General features: G+C 49.1%; 1 long non-coding RNA gene across 2 annotated transcripts; it reads left to right on the top strand.

The window, feature by feature from the left end:
• The first annotated feature begins 972 nt into the window (after nucleotides 1-972).
• On the top strand, nucleotides 973-10998 carry LOC134471485 (uncharacterized). 2 transcript variants are annotated; one of them, XR_010040931.1, is made up of 3 exons: nucleotides 973-1403; nucleotides 7175-7340; nucleotides 10318-10998. It is a non-coding gene; the product is annotated as an uncharacterized LOC134471485 (long non-coding RNA). The 2 variants fall into 2 exon arrangements; XR_010040932.1 differs by lacking the exon at nucleotides 10318-10998 and adding an exon at nucleotides 9444-10304.
• Nucleotides 10999-11361: the final 363 nt, after the last annotated feature.

Here is an 11361-nt window from a genome sequence, read left to right on the forward strand (position 1 = left end):
AATCCTTATTTGGGGCTGAGATGAGATTGCACAGCCTAAACTTTAATTTTAATGCACTTAATAATAATAAAACTTAAGGTATAGCAAAATATATAGATTCAGGGGAAATAAAAGAAATCCATTCCTATTCTTGCCCTTTGCATCACTCTGGCAACTCCCTGACCGCAGCCTTCCAAGAACTTCCACATGAGACACACAGCAAGTTTGAAAAGCAGGTGCGGAGCTGGGGATTTAGCTCAGTGGCATAAGCACCTGCCTGGCAAGTGCAAGGTCATGAGTTTGATCCCTGGTACCAAAAAAAAAAAAAAAAAAGAGAGAGAGAGAATTTAGAAAAAAAAAAAAAAAAAAAGGAAAGAAAAGCAGTTGCTTCTGGCCCAGGACCTGATTTTGTATGATCCGCAAGTTAAGAATGGTTTTACCTTTTCTTCCCTTCGGTGTTGGAGATGGACCTTGCACATGCTCAGTAAGCCTGCTACCATAGAGCTCCATTTCCTAGCCCCTCACTGTCTGGTTCTTTGTGCTTTGCAGGACTCAAGACTGAAACCCTGGTGATCTACCACTGGGCTATACCTCCAGTCCTTTCTTCTTTTTTAAAAAAAAAAAATCTTGGGTCTTTCTAAATCACCCAGGCTGTCCTCAAACTTTTGATTGTCCTGCCTCAGCTTCTTGGGTACTGGTGATTACAGGCATGCTCCACCACACCCAGCAGGGTTTTTACACTTTTTAAGAGTTAAACAATGAGTAAATACACAAAGAAGATGTGACAGAGAAGCTGAGTGGGCCAGCTGGCTGGGCCCGCGCTGCGCTGCAGGCTGGCGGGCTGGCGGGAGTCCTATTAAAGGTAGCAGCTGACAAGAGGCCCAGCCGAAAAGTTGCCATGCCGACCGGGAATTCAGTTCTTAAAATAGTAGACTGTGCTCAGGCATTTTCAGGGTGGGTGGGTTTCCAGAGGGGGCTTGGGGGTGGGGGAGTCGGCCCCAACTGGTGAGCTGTTCTGTCACGGCTCTGACAGTACCAGGTGGGGAGGGGACGACTTGGAAAAGCAGGTCTGAGAGAGATGCTTTCCATTTGAAGAGCAGGGACGGGTCAGCTTGATGATGTGGTTTTGCAGTTTGACCAGAGGAAATCCCCCACCCCATCGCTTCCCTGCCTGCTGTCTGAAGAGGACTGAAGACCAGGGCTCCCACTGAGGCTGCAGGGCTGCTGCGGACCGTCTGTGGCCCCCTTCCACATGAGCGGTGTCCCCCAGAGGCCTGGGGCGGTGGTCAGCAGCAGCAGCATCAGAGGACCAAAATGAGAGCAATCCTTCAAAACCCACCTCTCATCTGTGTAGACCAAAGTATCAATAATCATCCTTCGGGAATCTCCTGTCAGCCCTCCACGGACTCCTCAGTGCCTATGAGGTGAGCTAAGCCCACCAATTATTTATACACACAAAATGTACTACATTTACTACACTTTAACTGTATGGCTTAGTGGCATTAAATTTATCACCATAGTCACCATCATCATCCTCTAGAATGTTTGAATCATTTTATGCTTGGGCCTCCATCCAGCCCTGGCAACCACATTCTGCTTTCCATTTCTATGAATCTGACTAATCTTGGGAGCTTGTAAAACTGAATCATGCAGTTTATCTTTCTATTTCTGCTTTATTTCATTTATTATAATATCTTCAAGGGGCCACACGCTCTTGTGGAAAGCAAGCCCTGAGCCAGGTTTCCCGTCTTCGCGTCCCCCCTTCACCCCCCAACCCGGGCACAGCTTCCTGTCGGTCCCCTCCTCGGGCGCTGCGCTCTCACTGCCCACCCCACTGAGGCCGAGGCCCGGGACCTCTCTCTGGCCTCCGGTCACCATCAAGGCCAGCAGGGAACATTTTTCAAAGTTGAGCAGCATCATCCTGAGACTCTGTTTTTAATGCTAATCGTATCTTCCAGAGTGATTTCCATGGGTTTTTGTCAAAGGGAACCACGTGCCAGCGGAGGAGCCCGAGGGCGCAATGCAGGGCGCTTGGCCTGCCCTGGGCCTTGCGGTGCCGCCCTCCTGGGGCAGGGATGGGGCAGGAACGGGGCAGGGGTGCGATCTCCGCCTTGGTGGCCTCAGGTCTCAGAGGTGCGCGGCGAGGGCTGAAGGGAGCTGGCTCTGGCGGAGCGCACTGGGCACCGCGCGGGGAGCACCGTCCTCTCCCCTCCGCCTGCCCCGGGGAGCCGGACCTCCCCCAGCTGTGTCCGCTGTGGCCTCGCCAGTCCCTGCATGGTGAGAGCTGCCCAGGCAGGAACCCAGGAAACCCGGAGTGTCCGCCAGACACGCAGGGATTCACGCGGCGCAACCTGAAGGGGGCGCCGCCGCGTGGGCGAGGCTCGGAGTGACCGCATCTGCTGTCCACCAAGGGGCCCCAAGCCCGGGCAAAGGACCCCGGAAGGGGGATCTGTTTGGGGCTGGAGAACTGGGTTGGGTGACAGGGGAGGCCCAGGGAAGGCTTCGCAGAGGCAGCAGCACTGGATTCGAGGCGCAAGAGACCGGTGCGGAAATGCTTGCCCTCCAAAGTGGGGCGTGGCCCACACAGAAAGTGAGTGCAAAGCCAAGAAGGTGTGCAGACCTTCCTGTCTGACTCTGGTGTTGGACTGCTTTTCTCGTCCCCCCCCCTCCCCTCCCCTTTCTCCCCTTCCCTTCCTCCTCTTCTTCACTAGGGCCTTCGCACTAAGCTCCATGCCCAGCCTTTTGAATATTTTAAAATTCTGAGACAGGGTCTCACCAAATTGTTGAGTTCCCTAGGCTGGATCTGAATTTGCAATCTTCCTGTAACCCCCTTCCTAGAAGGCTGAGGCAGTAAGGATGTGCCACCATGCCTCTCATGGACTGTCTCTGAGCTACTTTTCTGGTTGCTAAGACAAGATACCCAACACTCAAAGTTAAAAGAGGAAAGGTTCATCTAGCTCACAGTGTGTAGAAGTTCCAGCCTATAACCAGCTGGCTCAGAGGCCGAGTGGCACAGCAGAGGAGCAACAGTTTGTGGCGGGCAGAAAGCCGCAAAAGCATCCAAGCAACAAGCAACGACAAGCCCCTGACCCTCTCTCTGTGCCTTGTGTTTTAGCTAGGCTACCCGCCTTTAGGGTGAATAGCATCACATCCTTGATCCTAGCATCCCACACCCCAGGTCCAGCCACCTCTGAAAAGCCGCACCTACCACAGACAGCATGAGGCTTTGGGGGACATCTAGACACAAGCTATAACAGGCTGTTTTCTTGTAGATGACAGTTACACGCTCATGAGGGTTTTAGATCAGGACATGACATGATTCTCTGAGTTGAGCTGGGTGTGGTGGCACACACCTGTAATCCCAGCACTCAGGAGACCACACAGTAGAATCACCATAAATTTGAGCCTAACCTGGGCTACATGTAGAGCTCAAACAAGTTTGAGTTACACAGTCACACCTTGTCTCCCCCCCCAAAAAAAATTTCTTTGCACTAATTCCTCTTTTTCCCTGCCTGGGAAGAGCAGGGTCGCAGGTGGGGTGAACATCTTTAAGATGTTTCCATCTTTTAATCAGCTTCCCATGCTGCCGACCTCTGGCTCCCTGGAGTCCAAGAGGGAAGAAATGAGTGAATTGAAAATGAGAACACACTCATGAAGGAGTAACAAGCAGCTGGAGGCACGACACTCATCTGGAGATGGAACAGATCAATGCGATAAAACCCTAAATAAACATCATGCATGGCACTAATTGTGTTTTAAAGGCTGCCACCAGAGAACAGATAAAACGATGCCGTATTTCATTAGTGACTCCCGTAATTCTATGGTATTTGCCAGCAAGCTCTATTAGAGCACTCTGTAATTAAAGACCAGTTCTGGGTCCTGTAATTTAGAGCATTATCAAAATATGGCAAGTGACTGGAGGTAAGCAAATGGAAATAAGCCCTGCTTTCACGGGGTCCTCATAGAGCACACGGGATGTAATTTTTAAAAGCTTAGCCTTTGTACCACCATGGCCATCGAGGTCGGTTCCCCTCAGTGCCTTCCATTTGGGCAGGTGACATTTTAATTACCTCAGAGGACTGTAGATGGGGAATAAATCCATTTTTTAAAGTGATTTTTAAAAAATGTAATCTAATTCTCAGAACATAAAATGACCGATCACTGTAAAGTGGGATAGGTAACTCAGTGGTTTTGGGGACAGTCAAAATATTGCATACCTATCATTAATATTAGATATTATCTAATTTTAGAATATTTGTATCACCCCACAAAGAAACCGTACCTATTAGCAGAGTCTAAGCCCATTCATGGTGTTATAACAAAACAACTTAGGGTAATTTATGAATAAAAATGTATTTTCTATAATCCTGAGAGAGCTAAGATCAAGGTGCCAGCAGATCTACTGTCTGAAGAAGACTGTGTCTCTGCTTCCAAAATGGTGTCTCACATGGGAAAGGCAAATGGAACCTGGGTGCTACTGTACACCTCCTTCTCTCCTCTGCAATTCTGGGGATTGGACCCAGGGGCTATGAGCCATCTCTTCAGTCCTGTTAATTTTATTTTGAGGCAGAGTCTTACTGATTTGCCACACTGGCCTCAGACTTGCAGTCCTCCTGTCTCAGCCTCTGGAGTAACTGGGATCACAGGCAAACATCACAACCCTCAGCCCCTCGGCCATTTAATTTATCTTAAGTACACGATCCCATTCATGAGGAAGGCACTGTTATAATCTAAACATACCCCAAAGGTCCCACCCCTTATTACTGTCCAACTGGGTATTAGATTCCAACGTAAGGATTTCAGAAGGACACATACATTCAGACCACAGCAAGCAGTCAGCCCCGTTTTCACCCTGGCGATCCTGGGTCACCTTCAGTCTTTGTAGCTTTGGCTGCTCTGCGCATCTCATACCAATGGAATGTGGTTCTGCTCTATGTCTTCTGAGGTCTTGCAGGTTGTTCCATGTAGCAGCATGCACCGTATTTCATTCCTTCCTGCTGCAAACTGTGGCATGGAAACACCTCTTTGTGCGTATCTGGTAATCTGAGGATGAGCATTTGGTTGTTTCCACCTTTTAGCTATGGTAAGCAATACTGCCATGAACATTCACATCGGAGAGTGAGGACGCAGGGTTTCTGTCATCTCAGGCAGGTGTCTAGGAGTGGAATTACTGGGCCACTTGACAACTCTCTGTGAATCCCTGGAGGAGCTGCCAAGCTGGTTTTCACAGCCGTTTTCTTACAGTCCCTGGAACAGTGAATAGGGGCTCAACATTTCCTATGTCCCCCAAGGACACAGAGCAGAGAGAGGAGGGCGGGAGATGGTTGTTTCTCGTGGACCAACAGAAAACCATCAAGATAGCCATTGTGGGGACATCTCAATCCTGTCCAGCATGGCTGATGTGACACGCGTAAGCTCTGCATATAGGAAATAGGAGATAAACCCCAGATTCCTGTTATTCTACATGGCAGAGTTTTGGCAGCTACTGAAACGCTCCAATCTGGGAGGATCTCCGAGGAACACCTAAGGAACCTGTAAGTGTAAGAGTCAGACTTCCCACCTGCCTCCCAGGTGATCTACATCTCTGGAGACAAGGGCACCCCTTGGTTTTGCCCATTCTCCTTATAACAGGGACCTTGTTAGGCTGCAGGTGAGGAGGGGCAGGGGTCTTCTTTCACCAGCAGTGGGATTGATGAAGCCTTACAGTTTTTAGCATTACACAACCCTGGCATTCTACTGATAGGAGATGGTCGTCGAGCCATAACGGGGCTCCAGGCTGTAAGACGATGTTTCCAGACAGCGGCAGCACCATCCACAGCCCTGCAGAAGTTCCCGTGGGGATAGGCGAGGGTCATTTTAATTAGCATGCAACACATCTGCTTACTGTGTCGGTCAAACAAACACTCTCCACAAAATAAGTTTGTCTCTCACACTGTGCCATAAATTCCTGGATACCATGACTTACAGCACTCTTCTGGCCCTTGTGGTGCCTGGCATTGTGACTGGCACACATGGCACACAACGGGTATCTGCCCACTTATTGCTACCTTTCAACGTGTCTGAGCACCCTTGTTTCATGCTAGCTAGAGAGCAGAACAGGAAACCAGTGGGCCTTTGGTCTGCCAGGATCTTGCTGTTTACAGGGGTGATGTAGGCGAAGTTTCTGGGGCATGTCATACCACTGGAGATGGAGTGGGGGTGGAGGATCACAACCCCTGGGGGGCCAGGCAGGCGTATGAGTAAGTGGAGTGGTCTCCAACAGGGGCAGGGAGAGGACAAGAGGCACAGTGGCCACTCCAGCAGATCAGGACACAACTGTGCTTCTTGGAAGGTCCCAGCTGCTCTGAATTGCCTTGCAAGCATCCAAACCTCTGTTGCCAGATTGTCTGCTTCTCCAAAAAGAGTATGAAATCTGGATTTTCGTGTGAAATGTCCAAGCAAACGTGTGTGGACTGGCTCCGTCGGCAGGTGGCCGTGGGGCCCCATGCAGGCCGGGGCTCTCTCCCTGTGCTCCTTGCAGAAGAGGGGCTGCCACTCATCGGGAGCCGCACTCTGCTGCCTTAGAAATTAATTAGTCAGGGATTTGGAGAAGCTTTACACAAATAACTTAGCTTTATTAAAATACTCTTTTGGCCCAAAGAAGAAATAGTTTTAAAAATCCCAAACCTACGGGCTTAATCTGCTAAAATGCACAACAAATAAAATTAACACTCTGAAAAGAGCTTCTTCCTGTTCCAGAGGAGCCCCTGTGGCCTCTCTAATCTGATTACAGAGACTGGGCCTTCTCTGCCAGGGATAAGACAACAAGCCACACACTTAACAAACCCAGGCATTAACCCCGATTTGGATTTCGTTTTCCAAGCAATAATGTCGTTGGTTGGGGACCTGCTGCCAGCTTTTTGAGCTGTCCTCACTGACAGCATGTGGGCTTGTCTTTGGAGCCTCTTGCCTTGGTGCTGCTGGGTCACAAGGCCCAGAGGCTGGCTGTCAGTGGTGCTGGAGAAATTCTGAAAGTCCACACACGACTCAGACATAGGAATACCTTCTCTCCGTGTCCCAGTCCAGGGACAGCCCAAGGAGTGATGCTCTATTATAAGGGCTGTCTGACAGTACATTTATCATTTTTATCATTAAGAACTCCCATCTACCTGTATCAGCTACTGTTTTTCATTGTCGTTTGTTTGTTCTTTGGCAGGGTCTTACCAAGTGGCAAAGTTTGTCAGGTTGGGCTAGAACTTTGGATCCTGCCTCAGCCTCGAAGAGTACTGGGATTACAGGTGTGTGCCACCACACCCGGGTCACATCTACCTTTCAGAGTGTCGCCTGAAACTCTTAAAATGCTGAGCACTTCTTGGAAACAGGTCAGTTCTGCGTCTCAAGGCCTAATGGAGAATGGGGCTGTCCAGCCGCCCTTCTGCACTGCTGTCAGTTCCTGCCACAATGCAGAGAGGTTGGAGACTTTTGTGCAGGCGAGCACACACGACTCTCACACTTCTGGTGATGGCCTTGGTGACCTATTCACTGGGTGCAGTGTGAAGGAAGTCCAGGGTTGTGGACCAGCTAGGGATTTATTGTGGCACAGTTGTTGGATAGGTGAGGGAGAGGAGGGCTCGTGTGACCTGATTTTCTGAGTAGCCACTATGAGCCATCGGTTGTGTTCCCATAAGATCCCATAACTTTCTAGAAGACCAACAAAACTTCGGAACGGAACTGTCAGGTCCTGGAACAATTCCCGGGTTTCTAGGCAGTGGGCAATGGTAAAGGGCACAGATGTTGGAGTCAGTTCTACCTTGGCTCAAGTTTTGGTCCATTAGCTGTATGATTTGGGGAAATCTATTTACTCTTTCTGGGCTTCAGTTTCCTTACCTATAAAATAGGCATAGAAGCACCTATTTCATAGGCTAGAGGGCTAAGTCATGGAAAAAGCTTAACATAATATTGAGCCAGCTGTGAAATGGCCACATGTAGGTTTTTTATGAGGGTGTCAGTTATCTTATTTTTAAAAATGAAAGTAGATATCATAATTTGAAAACTGCACCCAATGGACACATTTTCACTTGAACAGGATAGGTGGGATTTGGATAGGTTGGGTGTATTGGGTAAGGCTTTTGAGCTTATCCAGTACATTGTGCTTATGCATATGTGTGCATATGTGTGTGTGCGTGTGTGTATGTATGTCCGTATTTCGCACTGCCTGGGGATCTATCTCCAGGGCTCCCACATGCTAGGCAAGTGCTCTATCACTGAGCTACATCCACATCTCATGCTTTATAGTCTTACTAATTGAACTCATAGAACAAAGATATTCTTTTCAGATCCTATTCGGGATGGACATGACACAGAAGGAGAAATGCTCAGCATCTGGTTTTTAGCTCTTGTGCTCGTAGGCAAGGCAGACGCAGAAGGCCTTGGAGAAGCTGCCCAGCTCACACTCCCACCCCGAGTCCTGACATCCACACTCTCCACGGAGGACCTCGCCTCCAGCTTCTCTGAAAACAGAAGCTGTGAGACAGAAATAAATGGCTTCAGTTTACTGCTCCCAAACCTCGGGTCTCCGCAGCCAGCTCCGCACTTGCACCCCCTTTATCTACACAACGTCCTTCCTGTCACCGAGTCCAGGCCTTCCCCCTGGGGGCAGTGTGGCTCACAGTGCCCTTACCCTGCCGACCCAGGACCCTCATGGCGGGCGCCATGCTAGGCACTCTGTTTCAATCCGTCCTTCCTTTCCAGCTTTTTCCAACTGACATTAGCACAGGCTCAAAATTCAGAAAAACAAACAAAATAAAGACAAAAGTCAAGAACTTTCTTTCTAGCTGTGTTAATTAGGAAGTAGGTTTGGCTGCTGTAAAGACCCCAAAAACCTGAATCCATCTGTGGACCTGATAAGTACCGTCTCGTTTCTCATGTCAGCGTCCAGGCACAGCGTCCATGGCCCCACAGGGACCATCTTGGGACACAGGGACAGAGGGCTCAGCTACTTCAGTTTCTCAGCCTTGCTGTCCCTGGCTGAGGCAGCCTGGCCTGTGGAGCCTGTGACAAGTCACACTCCTGCCAGCAGAATGGGAAAGGGTGATGATCATGAGCCTCTCTGTATAGGGGTCCAACTTCTGCTCCTATCCCAGTGGGCCAGAATTTAGCAATGTGGCCATAGCTGGCCACAGGAAGGCTGGGAAGGGAACCATTATTCTGGCACCCACTTACTACAGAAAGGAGAACAGATACTGGGGTACAGCCAGTGCACACCACATCCGCTGTAAATATAGCTCCTCCACCAGTTTCTCTGTCTCGCTCTAACTTTTCACCCTTTTAATAGTAAAAGGGAAATTTTTGGTTTATGTGAGTCAAAAGAGATAATGGTAGTGCTTAAACTTAGTTTGATCCAGGCTCTGACTCAGTTTCTCTGAGATTTCCTTTGATTTTGATCATAGGCAGGAACAGAGATGACCTAAGCCCCTCCCTTCCAGGCAAGACATCCCGAGGTTCTTGCAGCATCCCGAGGCAAGCTCCCTGTAGTAGAGATGGAGGGTGACCCCAGACTTTCACTGTGGCCAGTGCTAGTTCTGGTGATGCCCAGCGCCGGAGTCAGGTAAGAAGGTGGCTTCCCCAGAACCGGCTTCAGACATTGAAGCTCCCACACAGGAGGAAGAACCAGCAGGTGCTTGAGAAGCAGGGCAGAGGGAGCCAAGGCAGGGTACGTGCTGTTCTGATCCAAGACCCTTCCCCCAGCAAGTATGGCCCTCCCTGTGTCCCCAGATCAGCTTTGAAAATCAAATGCTGAGCCAGTTTGTCCTAACTGGGGACATTTTTAACATACTCATAAAGGAAAAGATATAAGTCACAGCCATGCTCCACCTACAGTGTGCTCAAAGCAGTACCCCGTCACCCCCATATGCATGGGTTATGAAACCCTTTCTCCAGTGTCACCATACGACTTCTGAGGGGCCCAGTCACTTTGCCTTCATGGTCCCCTTCCTCTATAGAAAGTACTAGAAATTGTATTTTATTATAGATTTGGCTTTCATTGGTTTATTTGGTTTTTGTTGTACTAGGGATTGAGCCCACCAGCTCTACCACTGAGCTACATCGTTGGCCCTTCTTATTTTTTATTTTGAGACAGAGTCTTGTTAAATTGCCCATATAGGCACCAAATCTGCAGCCCTCCTGCTGAGCCTCCCAAGTAGCTAGATATGAAGGCGTGTGCCATCCCATCCAGCACTGAGTTGGCACTGACAGGGTGCAGGGCACACTACCCCATAGAATGGCATCTTGGCATCGAGAAAACAGCAGAAGTTGGAATATCTCTCTCATCCCTTCCCTTCCCTTTCTTCCCTGGTGCAGGTGGTACAAAGATTCTCTGTAGAGGACCTCGCCAGTGATGTGTTCCCTGCACACAGAGGAGAGGGAAGTCTTGAATCCTGAAGACACAGAAATTCTTCAGTAGCCAGCCTTCGGTCAGATATTTCTGTCCTCCAAGCACTTTTGCATGGCTGTCCATAAAAATCACCTTCCCTGAGTCTCCCATACCACCCGTGCTTATGTTAAGTACATTGTTGTGTTTTCCTCTTATTGATCTAATTTTTATTATAGGTACCTCAGCCATGAACATTGTGGCAGTGAGGGAATCTTTTCTGTCCTATAGTGTAAAGAAGATTATATGAAAACATAAATATAATCCCAAAGGTTCCTCTTCCTTTCTAGTTAAAAAAGAAAGAAAGAAAGAAAGAGCCGGGCATGGTGGCTCATGCCTGTAATCCCAGCACTCAGAAGGCTGAGGAGGGAGGATTGTTGTGAGTTTGAGACCAGGGTGGGCTACAAAGTGAGCTCAAGCCCACCCTGAACTGCATAGCGAGACCCCATCTCAAAAAGACAAAAAGAAAGAAAGAAAGAAAGAAATTAAGCCACTTCCATGTGTCCCTAGAAGTACAGCGGATTCCAGAATTAAGACGTGGTATGTGCATGTATCAACTCCCCATGATGACTATAACCCTTATGTACTGCAGATGTCTTAATAAAAATAAAAACAAAGTAAAATTTCAGTGCTTGAAACAACAATTTGCCTTACATAGTTCTATGCCTCCTTCCTGTGTAGAGGGGACCCCGTCTTGGAACAGTTAGTGGCAGAGTGGCAGATCACATCTGGGCCTGACTGGAGTCACCGCGTGAAAGAATCTTGCCATAGGCGGACACTGTAGCACGTAAAGCCTTGGAGGCCGAACCAAAGAGCTCTATGTTCCCCGCCCCTAGGAATTCACCTGTGGCGCCAAATGAATGCCAATGGGCTACCTGTGCATCACTAATGCCCCTTAGGCTCCGCCCCAAACCTAAGCTACATGTATGCCTCCACACCACGTGTCCAACGGAGAGATGCCAACCCCGGGGAGA

This window comes from Cavia porcellus, unplaced genomic scaffold (assembly GCF_034190915.1).
Source record: "Cavia porcellus strain 051 isolate PalLab524CR breed Dunkin Hartley unplaced genomic scaffold, mCavPor4.1 scaffold_18, whole genome shotgun sequence".
NCBI classification, from domain to species: domain Eukaryota; kingdom Metazoa; phylum Chordata; class Mammalia; order Rodentia; family Caviidae; genus Cavia; species Cavia porcellus.